Below are 12,320 nucleotides of genomic sequence, written 5' to 3'. Positions count from 1 at the left end.
GGGAAGCCTGTCTCCGAACCAGCGGCAGGCTATCTGAGCATTAAATATCTCCAGGACTGAATTCTTCTGGATGGTGGTGGGAGTGTCGCACCATCTCTAAATACGAACAGCACCTAGCATCATTTTGGTGTTAAATGAAGACTAACTTGCAGCAGCAGATATTCATGCCAGAGGCTTTGATTGTTTACTCTTTTAAGTCATGGAATTTGGTTTCTGGCCAGTCGCTATTTATGCCAAAATTTGGCATTTGAGTTAAGTTCCACTGCAAAAGCAACCAATTTGCCATGAATTCACTTGTAGGGCTTGGGTTTGAGGGATGAAAAGAGGTCTGGATCTTTTGGCTGCATTTCTTTTAACTTCTTTTAACTTAACAAGCACAATCATTGCAGTCTAAATATCAACATCAGATATCTGAATTAGGATTTTGATAAAAAAAATTATGACAGAAATCATTATGGCGAAGTTTGCCTTTTGAAGGTAGGGATTAGCATAGCCCTATGCTATGTGGAAATGCAAAAAGGAAGAAAGTGCTTGAAAAAGAGATAAATACATATTCTCTTAATTGGTTTTGGAAGCTTGCCAAATGCATTCTGCTTCTGGAAAATAAGGTGTGTGCATTAACTTTCCTGCATTTTTTGCAAGCACCTTAAGACAGGTGGACACATTCATACTTCCCACCCCGCTCAAAAAGCAAGTCTAATTGGCTCTTGGTTTCAGCCTTAGATATCTCTTAATTCCAATTCCTGCCATACACAATACCCAACATAAAGAAACAGCTGTCAAACCACGTTGCCCCAGGTTAATGTGCCTCTAGGCCCTAGGCCAGAGGCTTTCAACCTTTCTGGAGTCCACAGCTCCATTAACCAACTACATTCTTTCTACGGCACCCCTGTGGGGATCAGGAGCCCAGTTATGTCACCTCTTGCCTGCAGAGCTGGCAGTCTCTCCCTCTTTTTTGAACACCCTCCCTTGTGGAGTGTTCCCCCAGCCTCCTTTCCTCTCCACTCTCCTTGTGAGTCCTCCAGGCAGCCGCTGCTGTTGCCCCTGGTCTCTGAGCTGCCTACCCGTCCCCTACCACCCCAAAGAGAGATTCCTTCTGGAAGCACCATTCACCTATGGAGCTTATAGTCAGGGCTGCTACAATAAACAGCTGTGCAAGGCTTGGAGAGGCGGAGATGTAAGAGAGCATCAGGGGAGGGAGGTAAGGAAAAAGAGACAGAGGCCAGTGATGCCCATGGCACCCTTAACCATCATTCAAGGCTCCCCAGGGTACCATGGCACACTGGTTGAAATCCACTGCCTCAATATGCAGCAGAGAGGCAACTCCTCCTATTCACACTCCACTTGCTAAAACTAGACAGCAGCATGAGACGGAAAGAAGAATATAACCTTGCTACAAATAGGCGAGTTGGCACACACATAGGCACACACAAACCAAGGACATCTAGCTGGTGCAAGAAGAAGAAGCCTTAATTTGGCAAATCTGGAGCAGCTGAATTGACCACATGGGTCCTCCTCACTCTCCTACTAGCTCAGTGCTGACTGTTCTTTTTTCTTGGGCTTCCTTGAGCCTGCTGCCTTGGCGTTGCCGGGTCCTGCCAATTGAGATCCCTTATTAAAAACAGCTTGGGCCTGGAAGTGTGTTTCCCCCTGAACGGCCATGCTTACATTTGGTTCATATTTCCTTCCAGCAACACACAGAATTCGGTTCACGTTCGATTTCCAGATTAGACAAGCCTTGGAAACGCAGCAGGGGGTGGACCAGTGATTGGCAGCTTTGAAAGAAAGGAGTAAATGTGGGGGAGAAAAGAGAAAAGCTTTGAGAGAGAGAGGGACAAAGACTTAGGTGGGTTGGCTGATGTGCTGTACAATCTTAACTGAGCTAAAAGACCTAGACCTATGAGCCCTGAAATTGATATGGGGAGGGTCTGTAGCTCACTGGCAGAACACATTATTTGCATCCAAAAGGTCCCAGATTCAATCACCACCATCTCCAGTTTAAAAAGTTTAGCAGGGCTGCAGAAGAAAATGTCTGAGTCCCTGAGAGCTGCTACCAGTCAGAGTAGACCATGCTGAGCTAGATAAACTAATGATCTGGCTCCGTATAAGGCAGTTTTATATGTCCAATTATTGGCCAATAAATGCAGCCTTGCAAATATGCCTACAGACATTCCTAGCCTGCCTGTCTATATATATCTACACCTGTGGCAAATGGGCAGCCCAAAGGCAGGGAGGGGACTTTCAGTTTACAAAAACTTCTTTGCTTGGGCACCTGAAAGAACAACTTGCTGTCCTAAGTGAACAGTCTGGGGACAAAGTCTGAAACTACAGGACACTGATATCACTGTCTCTGTGGGATCCATATGAATTTCCTACAGCCCACATCAAGCAGATGGTTGCATGAGGGAGCTCCTTGAAGAATGCTGCCCAGTAAGTCATTCACCTGTGCCAGTGGTTCTCAAAGGGTGTGGTGCACCACACTGGTGAGCCAGGAGAGGATGGCAATTGTAGCAGGAAGATTCAAGGACAATCATAGAAACTTTTAAACATTTCAGAGTATTATAGTATACTAATAAAACAAAAAAAAATCTTATTTACATAATATGGATACAGTACATATCAAAATGAGAGCATCAAGTATGTGGGAATGATTCATGTTCGTAGCTGCATTGATTTATAGTTTCTGGGTGTCCCATGATCATATTATAAAGTAGCTGTGTTCTGTGTTGTTTCTTTTTGTTTTCCAATGTATTTCTTATCAATAAAAAAAAATGTTGTGGTGAAAGCAAATTTTTATTCTGAAAGTAGGGCCCAGAGAAACAAGTTTGAGAACCACAAGCCTATGCCATCAGTTGCCTCTGGCCCAGTGGCTTTGGCCTTTGGCTACTGCAGAATTGACATTGGCTTAGGTCTGTCATGGCCATTCAACATTCATCTTCATCTGATAGAACCAAACCCACAACTGGGTCATGTCCCAATGTAATGTAGCTCGTATATCAGCAGCACCATTTCCTTCCTCTGGTGGTATTGCTTTTTAAAGAGGAGAATGAGATTAGGGAGGGTTGAAGAAGGAAAGTGAAGTGGGGAGGGACAGAGAGAAAATGAGAAAGATAGCTGGCTTGCAAACAAGATGGTCCCAAGCCTTGGGCTGGGACAAAATGGTGAGCCCCAGACAACAGTGAAGTAAAGTACCACTATAAACAACTCACTAGAGCTTACCACATCAGGACAAAGCCCAATAGGCCCAGTTTATCCCTGGGTTTAAGGATTTCTTCCAGAATATGTCAGTGTTTCCTGTGCACCAATGGAGCAAGCTCAACTTACAGTTCAATGAATAAATGCTGCCACACACACAAAACGGCAGCCACACAGTTAGCTCTCCATCTCCTTCCGGAACATTCTAAAAGAATTTACCTATCTCAATGTCACTGCCATCACTTACTTCCCTGAAGCCCTATTGCCAGCAGCCATTGATGGGAACTGTGGTGGTAGGAAAACTCAGAAATGTCATACCATGGGTTAAGTTCTACTAGACATTATGAACCAGGAGCTAAACACTGATATGATCATAGCACAGCTACCACTGGATGGGCCTATGGACATTTTCCCTGCTGCTGATTTCTCCAGGTACAGGACTCTAAAGGAATTTAAAGGCAGCATTGAAGACATCTCAAACATTTGATCCATTTAACAGGAGATTATACTTTTGCCATGTATGTCTCAGGTTCTGTTGTGCTACTGACACAAAACAGGAAGTCCACACCAGAGATAGGTAGAGTACATATCTATTAATATAGGCTACATTCACACCATCTATTTAAATTGTTGTTGTTGTTGCTAAAGCACTATGACACCACTTTAAACAGCCATGGCTTTCTCCAGAGAATTCTGGGAGCTATAGTTTGTTTAAAGATGCTGAGAGTTTTTAGGAGACCCCTACTCCCCCTCACAGAGCTATGATTCCCAGAGTTCCTGTGAAGAGGGATTTGGTTGTTAAAAGCCATGCTGGGAACTGTAGCTCTAAAATGGGAATAGGGGTCTCAGGGCCCTTAACAAACTATAGCTCCTCGAATTCTTTAGGGGAAGCCATGACTGCTTAAAGTGCTGCTGTAATGCTTTAAATAGATGGGGTGAATGTGGCCATAATCACACAACTGGGATTCCTGCAAAGTTGCAGCATGAAAATCCTAGGTGCCTACAGGGCCATCTCTTAAAATAAAGTACATCTGGCGCTTCTATTAATTACTTCATTTATACAGTTGCCCCACTCTTTCTCACAACATTTTCAAGACCAGGTTAGGGCAAGAGACATGTCGTGCCAGAGTCCGCTCCATTTTGCTGTGCTGCCTGATGCAATGAGACCTTACAATAAAACCAGAGCAGGCAGCAGGCCTGGAGGACGAGGGACCTCACTCGCCAAGCCCTGTCTGTAAAACCACAACAATGCCGCCTTTTATCCAGTACCACAGCAGGGGAGAGAGGAACCACCACAGCTCTGCCTTTCCTTTCCCTCTGCTCCTTCCAAACCGCAACCCCAGTCACGCCAAGCCCCAGCATGGAGATATCAGTCAATGAAATGGCTTTGCAGATTCTGGTGGATAAAACCTAGATTTTGGCATCTTTAGGGAATTTAATGGTCTGTCATCCAAATTAAAGAAATCTTAGTCAATTAATTGCAGGGGTTTCATTTGTTTAATTGACTAATCAATTGTTTGGGTTGAATATGCCATTGTTATCATCCTGGCATCAAGTTGGGGCTTAATTCATTTGCCCAGGCTTTCCAAGTTTTGTAAGCTGATTAGGGCTTAATCTGCTCTGTTGTTTTCAGCTGCTTTATTTGTTTCATGGTGCATTTCAGTATGGATCATTATTATTTCATTATTTGATTTAGTTGTTTTACTCTGTGTTCTGTATATTGCCCTGCTATCTGTACTGACGAATGTCAGATTCTACACATGTTAAATAAAACAAATTAGATACTTATTTTTTATTTGTTTAGCGGGGGAAATTCTCAATCTTTTTATAATCAAAAGAAGTTAAAACTGATTTCTAAAATATTGTAGTAATAAAGTACAATACAATATAGTAATAATAAAATAAAATCAATGTGAGTAAACAGTGAAACCACTAGAATTTGTGTGGCACTATATTGTGCATTTCTTTTCATTGAACACTCTTTCTGTTTATTCTCTTTAAATAAAAAAAAATTCTGTATGCCTTAATTACAATTATGAAATGTATCAGCTCCTTCTTTCTATCTTTTCGTTCTCTTCTCCTTTTCTCACCTTTCTTGTCCTTTACCCTCTTTTTCTTCTCTTTTGTTCTCCCATTATCTTAAATACATGCTGTATCTTTTTTGATGGACCTTACACATGGGTGTAACCAAGGGTGGGCAGGGGGCAGCTCCCTACCCCCACCCCGATCAAGTAAAACAACAGAAATACTTAACTAACTGACCAGTCACATCGGTTCTGCCTCCCCTAACAAAAATCTACACCAATGACCTTACATGACTTTTACTTTTTGATGACCTGTTGCCATCTATGTCTTTTCTTAGTGTGTGTGTGTGTGTGTGTGTGTGTGTGTGTGGTTTTTTAAAGGAGGAAACATAAAAATCTTGAAGCAAACATATTTTGATGTTCTTTTGGTGGAGACATAAATGTGTGGGAGCAGACATGTCTTAGAAACATTTGCTTCTGTTTGACGGAGAAGAAGAAATATCTCTTCTGATACTGTGTTTCTATTTTAATTATTTAAAAAATCAAAACAAAATCTGCTGTCCACTTAACTGGGATACCTTATCAATCCATCAAGAGTGATTTTTTATTAACTCTAACTGGTTAAATGTTGGAACTCCAACCTATGGGCACCGGGAGCATATCTAGACTCACAAAAGGCATATATATCCCATCATGCCCAGTGCAAAATGAATTTGGAAAGTTAAGGGGAAATCCCTTTAAACTAGCCTTTGCCTGAATGGGACTGATAAGAGTTACAGGCCAAAGCATCTGGAAGGCACCAGATGGTTGAAGGCTGCCTTAAGCAGGGCTACTCTGTAAGTAAGAAAGGTACCCTGGAGAACTCAGCAGCCCATTCAAGGTATGTGAGGTTCCCAGGTTCTCTCAAGAAAGAGAAGGTGGTGTTTCAATATCCCTCTACACGTGTGTCTTGAAGAATGCATGGCAAAAGAGGAGAAAGGGCAAGGGAAACCAAATAAAAGCACTTTTTGTGTATTCTCTCCCACCTATATCAATGTCCCTTTAAGTCATTCCGAAAATGAAAGCTGGTAAAACAAGATTCAATATTTTGCATTTTGCATTCAAGGCGCTTATCACTGCCAAGTTTTAGGGCTAAACAGTAGGTTTCATTCAGCTCTGTTCAGAAGTTCTGATTGTAATTGACTTGCAGCTGACATCTTGGCAAGCTTATCCTGCTAATTAACTTGCAAGGGAGCTCTAGTCTTGGGTAGCACTTGCAACTCAGCTCATGAAAAGGGCACTTGCTGTGCTCTTCCTAATTGCCAGTAGCATCATCAACTCAGATGGGACTGGAGAACCTGCTTATCATTGCACCTAGGTGAAAACAACTATTTGCATTTTTCTGATCCATTATAGCACCCAATTGCACCTAGCCTAGATTTCTAGTTAGAGATGGCAACCCCAGAGTAGGTTCCTGCTATCATAAAGGAGCCATTTTTACTGACGCCATCCCTAAAGGAAGTTCTTGCTAAGGAAAACAGAGGCATGCTTCAGATTTCCTCCATGCAAAATGTACACATTCTAAAGATCCTGGCCAAACATATGACTGAATTATTATCCTTGGATTATCCTTCCCTTTTCCCAGATAGTTTCTCCACAACCTGTCCAAAATGAAACTGCAGTAGATCTGTCCTGAACAGGTTCAGAAACCTACACTAGCTATCCAAGGTCCTCAAGCTCATTCTATGTCAGAATTTCCTAGAATTCAAAGTATCCCCAACAGATGCCTCACAGGCTGTGCACACACCACACATTTTAAGCATATTTAAAGCACATTACTACCCAACAAGGAATCCTGGGAACTGTAGTTTGTTATGGGTGCTGGGAACTAGAACTATGTGAGGAATAAACTACAGTTCCCAAGATTCTTTGGGGAAGTCATGTGTTTTAAATGTTTGCTATGGATGCAGCCACAGTCCCACTCAATGATTTTGAGAGAGTCCACAAAGTCTCTAACAGAGTCACAATTCAGGGTGATCACATTGCATTGATATGCCTTTGTCCTGGGGAATGGGAAAATGCAGAGAAAATCTTGATTTAGAGCCTTGAAACAAACAGTGCTGGAGGCCATAAGGTAGATCCTGAGTGCTCTCTCCCATCCACTTTTTTTTTTTTTTTTTGTTCCCTGCCTCCCTCTCGGTTTACAGCTGTGCTATCAAAGAGCCAGCTCATTAAAGCCCTTTATCACCTCATAAGTGCTTTTACTGCTGTTTCCCCTCCTATTAAAAAAAAACTTTACAAAGTGATAGTTGTAGCCCAGTTCATTGCCCAGCTGATCTCATTACATGATGGGACAGCCTCCTCCCACATCCCTGCCCCAAAGCACAGGGAAGATAGGAAAGAAGGCTACAGGCAACAGTTGCCAAACTGGAGACTTGAAGACCATACTAATATCTTGGGAAGAGGACTCAAATGCTGTGCCTCCCCAGTAGCCTGTTCATTCCCTCCATCTCCTACCTTCTTTTGCATGCTGCCTTATAACAGTCGTACAGCTCAGTCGGTAGAGCATGAGACTCTCAATCTCAGGGTCGTGGGTTTGAGTTCCACTTTGGGTGAAAGATTCCTGAATTGCAGGGGTTTGGACTATATGACCCTCCGTTGTCCCTTCCAACTCCACAAATCGGTGATTCTGTGTTTTGTCCATGTTGCAGATAGGGGAATGCAGTCCGAGATATATCAGCTTCCTTAAAACCACAGCATCTCATCTCCTACACTAGGGATGGAGAACCTTTCTCAGTATGACAGAGCCACATTCCCTCATGGGCGACCTTTCAGGGACCACATGCCAGTGCTTGCCAGGACCAGAAGGAAAGGTGGGTGGAGCAACAGGTGAGACTCTTGACAGTCCAAGTCAGAGGCTTCTACATGCACCCAGTAAGAGGCATTGTCATAGTTCAAAGGCACATTCCAGACAGGCAAAAGGTGGGCATGGAGAAGGACTGTTGAGGGGCATAGCGTGGGGTTAGGAATGTGGACTGGGAAGTGGAGAAGGACTGGGAAGACTCCTAAGGGCCAAGTAGAGAGGTCCGGAGGGCAATATTCAGCTGCTGGGTGCAAGGTTCCCCACCCGTGTCTTACACCAACACACAATGCAAATGCAGAAAGGTCAAAATAAAGAGTGCAAATGGTGGGTGGTTACGTGCAAAGCAAGTGTTGCATGCAAACAGCAAACAGAAGAAAAAACTATGGCAATATATGCCAAGAACAAAATAGAACAACAGCTTGAGGAAGATGGGAGGCAATGCATACAACAGGCCATCAAGAATGCACTTTCCATCACTCCCAGTATCAGAAAAGCTGGTATTACACCTATTGGTTTCCTGCTTCTACCAAAGGCCTGTGGAACAAGGCTTCCCATCCATCTGCAAGTACAGAAGGAAGGAGGATTCAGTGCCACATCCAGAGACTCCAAAATAAACCAGTGCTGGTCCCACTCAACTCTTTGGCTGCAAGATATTTGTTTTTAAAATAACATAATTGCAATTTTACAATGGATTAACTATCAGAATTTTCATAACACAATTGGGCATTGATAGAACATTAAGTCACTTGAAGGTGGGAAAGACTTACTGTCTAAAACCCTGGCGGTCTCATGCAACAAACCCACCTTTTGCTGTAAGGAAAGCAAGGGGGTGCACCAAAAAGTGTGGGGTAATACTTGCTTTGATGCAACATCATCTACTCTCCCCACAAATAAATCGGGCTGAATGATAATTCATTAGCAAACACTGTCTATTGCCTAGGCAAACAAATCAGGCTAAATGCTCAATAAATAGATCATCTGGAAGTGGCCACAGAGGTACCAAAATATCTAGGGCATTAACTAACAGCAGCAATGGTCAATTGGTATTCATATGGACCAGACCAGACCTGGCCCCCAAAGTAACTTCACATAACCCCAGTGGTCATTCTATTCTATAGAATAGAAACTTGAAAGTATGGCAGGAAAAAAAGTGCTCAAGTTATTGCATCAATAACTCTTGTGCAAAGACGAACAACTACTATCCATCTGCCTCTTGAAAAGATTGTGCAGGAAGCACATTAGCTACTTCCTAGCTCTGCCACCCCCACCCCCCAAATCATGATCTACAATCCACGTGCATGTGTTCCACTGCTGTGGAGTTCTTACTACTAGTGCCAACTTTTAGAACCTGACCATCCACAAAGAGCTGAGATTGTATGTCAAAATACCCATTACCAGACTATTGCCTGAAGAATAGTGTGATTCCCAAGAAACTGGCCATCCTCCAGCTTACAATGAACAAAGGAAAATATTGAATAAATTACAGAGCACTCAGAACCAGATGAAATTCAAAATGGCAGCTGAAATCAGGCTCACAAGACACTGGAACTGTTGGGCGGAATTCTTCCTACGACTTTTGCATGAGCTCCAGGAGAAGAGTAGCATGCAAAAATAATAAACAAATGTGAAAGGGGTCCCCTTCCCCCTCACCACCACCTCTTTCTCTCTTGAGAGATACTCCAACCCTATAAGGAGGGAGATGAATACACTCAGGCAATATTTCATCAAAGGGGCAGGAGGATAAAATTTTCAGGCCTATTTGGCTCAACACATAAATGTATCATCTTTGTTTTTTTAAAAAAATTAAAGAGGTCCACCCTGCTCCCCAACCCAGATCCTTTAAGAAGACCCTAATGAAGGTTTCAAATGGGAGACTTCATTACACTCTGAGCATCAAAAGGAGCTGATCCAACCAACAAGACCCCCTTGCTGGGCCAAGAGGCTATTTGGACCCCTCATCAATCAGCACTGGCTCACTAATTACCTCTAATGACAGCCCAGGTGTCCTGTTGTAAGGGCCAAGGAGCCAGCTAGACCACTTCGTCGCTCCCGCCTGCTCTATAAATCTTAGCCCCGGCGCATTCACCAGCATAATGGATCCAGGCTGCCCTTTGGTGCTCTTCTGAGGGGAAGGGTCAAGAGGCAGGGGGGTGAGGGTGCAGTTCATTAGCATGATTTAGGGAATCATTAAGAGGTGTAATGGGGAGAACTGCAGATTAGCCATTATTGCATTCCCCCTCCGCCAGGAATGACTCCGGCCACCTAGCAACCAAGAGGCTGGGGGGGGGGGGAGAAACTGGAGACACAGGCAATCCCAATTCGCAGTTGCATCGGGCACTCCACTTTTCACCCCTTCTTGCGCAAACTGGCTGTGCATGCGTGCGCTTCGTCATTTTGCCATGTCTCAAAATAGCATGGGGAGCAGCATTTGGGGGACTTCCCTCAGATTAGTAATCTGTCCCAGTGTCAAGGGAGACCATGCAGTCATTGCAAGGGAAGTCATCCAACTTAGTTTATCTGCAGCTGCTGTAGAAGAGGGGTGAAAGAATGTTTTGCAGCTCAAAGGTCACATTTCCCTCTGAGGGTCCCATGCTGGTGGGGGGGCTGGGCCAAAAGCAAGAATGGGTAGAACTACAAATGCTAATGTTACCTTTCTGCAGGCATTCCCATACCCTTTCTAGGCAAGCAAGGGGCATTCTGGGCATTCATGTTCCAGCCAGGCAAAAAATATTCAAGGTGCATAGCAGGACCAGTGAGGGGTGTGTCCTGGGAAGAGTTCTGAGGGCCAGAATGAAAGGCCAGGAGGGTCTGAGGCTCCCCATCCATGTTGTAGCATGTTCCCTGTGAGATGGGTTGTTAACATCAGTCCCAGAAAAGGTTTATTTGCTTTTAAGGCAAATACCATAACCATAACCAAAGGATCCACCAGGTTTGGCTTACAATACCCCCACAACATTTAAAGACAGAGAAAAATGATCCATGCCAATCTCATTCTAAGGGGGGCGGCATATCTTCGAGATCCTAGCCAGTCTTTCCCAACCTGATGCTTTCAAGCTGTTTTGGACTGCAACTCCCATAATCCCTGAAAATTGGCCGCCCTGGGCTGGAGCTGATGGGAGTTGTGGTCCAAAACGTTTTGAGGGCACCAGGTTTGGGGAATCTGGTCAAACCTAGACCAAGGGACAAGCATTAGAAGAAGAAGAGTTTGGATTTGATATCCCGCCTTTCACTCCCTTTAAGGAGTCTCAAAGCGGCTAACATTCTCCTTTCCCTTCCTCCCCCACAACAAACACTGTGAGGTGAGTGGGGCTGAGAGACTTCAAAGAAGTGTGACTGGCCCAAGGTCACCCTGCAGCTGCATGTGGAGGAGCGGAGACTCAAACCCAGTTCTCCAGATTACAAGACTACTGCTCTTAACCACTACACCACACTGGCTCTCCATTACACCATTACAAGGGCTCTGAGCCATCTCTGCGCAAAGGAAACTAAAATGCTACCCTATTAATTATGCAAATTAAATTTGAATGTGTATTTACTTAGCCTAGATTATTCTGCCTCTAGAGGCCTAACTAGATGTTACAGAGGACGCATGGCTGACACCAAGCTACATCTCCCTTGTAAAATCTAGCAGAAGCAACAAGCAACGTGTGGAGATTTCCCCTGTTTTGGTCTTGTTCAGTTGGTTCGCTCCACCCTGTTCCACTCCATCTGCCAGCTGGTTAAACTTAGAGAACATCTAAAATTAATTAAAAATTGATTTTGCAATTGGTGCATTAGTTTGCTGCAGTTTTCAGGTTGCATCTTCCATTCCCCACCCCCACTTACAAGCTACAATGCACACCTGAGCAATTTGCATGATGGTTTAAATCACAAGCACTTAAGAGAATCCTAGTGAGACTCCTGCAAACTGCATGTATACAGCACAGTGATCTGAACAAAAGTCTGAAAACCAAAAACCTGAAGGATGGCAGATAGCTCAGGTGTTGCTACAGCTCCAGGAACTAGTTCAGGTGATGCATGTGCATGCGCCCCACAGAGGAACTTACAGTCTTCAAATAAAGACATCTTGAAGGTCCCAGGCCACAGAGCGGTTAGGCTGGCCTCAACTAGAGCCAGGGCTTTTTAGGCTGTGGCTCCAATCTGGTGGAACGCTCAGTCACAAGAGACTAGGGCCCTGGGGGACTTGACATCTTTCCGCAGGGCCTGCAAGACAGAGCTGTTCTGCCAGGCCTTTGGTCGGGGTTCAGTCTGACTCCCTC

General features: G+C 44.1%; 1 protein-coding gene across 13 annotated transcripts in view; it reads right to left on the bottom strand.

The window, feature by feature from the left end:
• Positions 1-12,320, bottom strand: part of TNS1 (tensin 1) — a 321,487-nt gene that overhangs the window by 249,538 nt on the left and 59,629 nt on the right. The gene's annotated exons all lie outside the window — the stretch shown is intronic.

The sequence above is a fragment of the Podarcis vaucheri genome, assembly GCF_965113315.1.
Source record: "Podarcis vaucheri genome assembly, chromosome: 1".
Lineage (NCBI taxonomy): Eukaryota > Metazoa > Chordata > Lepidosauria > Squamata > Lacertidae > Podarcis > Podarcis vaucheri.
This window is presented reverse-complemented; position numbering and strand designations above follow the sequence as displayed.